A 2,147-nucleotide genomic window follows, 5' to 3' on the forward strand; every position below is an offset into this window, starting at 1 on the left:
TTTGTAACTACACGTAGCAACACTGTGATTAAAAAAAAAAAAAAGACATAATAGAAGAACTTCCCACCTTCCCCATATTCAACTCTTGACCTTCCTATCCTTCAAGTGTAGGTGACGGAGCCAGCCCCAAAGCAGAAGTTAGAACACTCTGTGGGAATGCACTAACGATGCATCTCTCAAGTTCAGCAGACTGCTACATGTTCTCCTACCACATTTAGGGAAGATTTGCTGCCTGTTAAACAGCGTGGTAGCACCTGCATTACAACTGAAACATCAGCAAAGCGCCTACATGTCGCTGGCTGAAGGCTGCCTGTCATGTACCTTCCCACACGTATCATATGTTTAGGCTGTAGTGAGTAAAGCTGCATATGCTCAAGATCTCCCATGCTAAAGGGAGATGGGCTTCATAGGTCACTGGACTGCTTAGGAAATATTTTAGAGAAACGCATGCATTGCTAGGAATTTTACTGCTCAAGTCACAGTCTTGTCCCTGAGCTCAGCTGGAAGTAGTGTGCCAAGCGTGATGAAGGGGAACCTAACGCTGTGCCATCATCACTCACAAGTGATGAAACAGCCCAAAAATACTTTGGGGAACATTTTTACAAGCAGCAGCATATCAGCTCATATGTTCTCATCAAATTCCAAATCAAGTAATTAGCTTGCAATTTCAAATGGCAATATTGTTGTTTGCTTCATTACCTACTGCACTCGTTAACACTATTTGTGGAGGATGGTCACTACTTCTCCAGCTTAGCAGCAGTTACATTTTAGCAATGAGTAAAAAGACCCATTGTCAGCCTCCACAGCACCTTGATTCTCTCTGGAATGAATGGTACCATATAAACGTAGACAATTATTTAAAAGCCCATTGCAAATGCTTCTAGCCTATTAGCCATAATAATAGTCCGACTGTTTTATCTGGCAATAATCCAGTTCCTTTGTCAAGATACAGTACCTGGTGCATGTACTCACTGACCAACTGACTGGCTCAAAATAGCAGGATGGCAAAATTATCAGGAAAATCAATGATGTGGTTTTTATGTTGCTGTAAGTATACGGGCGTGTAATAAAAGGGGGATGTGAAGTTCCTGAGCTGGTAAGCATAAAGGTGAGGGGTTTATAGCAGCTGTAAGTTCTGAAGTGTGTGTTTAATACTGGATGATCTTTAGCTGCCCAACCTGATTTTTGTGTACCAGACTAATGATAATAAATGTGAACTAGATAATTCAGGAACTGGGAGGTGTAGCAAGGCCACATTTTCTCTGATACCACTGAGCGAAGGAAGATGATGCAAAGCGTTTCTAATCAAAAGTAAAAACGTAAGGGCCTCTGTAAGAGCACACATAAGGCACTGGCCTGAGTTCACTCTACATGTAGTTTACTTGAAATCTGAGGGGGTTACCAAGAGGAAAGTTCACTTCTTTTAGTTAAGCAGCATAGCCACAATAAAACAATTATAACAGATGTAGTTTCTATGAGATTTCGTTTCTAATCTGGTGCTTATTAACAGACCTGCAGCCATTTTACAAAGGATGCCTCCAAGGTGGTATGGAGGCATGGTGCAGTGCAGGCATTGACAAAAGCAGATATATCATTAATTGGCACCTCTAAATAACAAATTTATTAATGTTGATAATACTCATCACTCTTAACCAAATAATTTCCTTAACAAATGATGTCCAGGGATCTATGCAACTGACTGAATTTTAAAACTTTATTTTTCAATCAAGCATTTGGTTAAACATAAAAAAACTCCCTGAAAGGGTTTCCGGAATAGCGCTTTCATGCTGTCAGCGATTGCTAACGAGTTTGGGTGTTGGTACTCTGCGTGCGCTCAAGGCTGGCAGAACTTCTACAAACGGGGTTTGTAGTGGGCTCCAAACTTGGCTCAATTCTGGAGCAGAGCATCTTAGACTTGAGTAAAAGGATTTTTAGAAGCCTCTCCATAAAGATATTGTGAATTCTTCACCTTCTCAAGTGTGGAAGAGGGCCTAGGAGGTCCTCCTGCCTTGTCAGCTACATGGGATGAGTCTGTGGATTTGCCAGTTGAGCAAACCTCAACTCCCAAACCTTCCTCAGTTCCTAATCATGGCTTCCCAAAGGATAGCCTGGAGAGAAGCAGATCAGTAATTGATCCCGATATCTAC

Source organism: Apaloderma vittatum, unplaced genomic scaffold (assembly GCF_000703405.1).
Source record: "Apaloderma vittatum isolate BGI_N311 unplaced genomic scaffold, ASM70340v1 scaffold22732, whole genome shotgun sequence".
NCBI classification, from domain to species: domain Eukaryota; kingdom Metazoa; phylum Chordata; class Aves; order Trogoniformes; family Trogonidae; genus Apaloderma; species Apaloderma vittatum.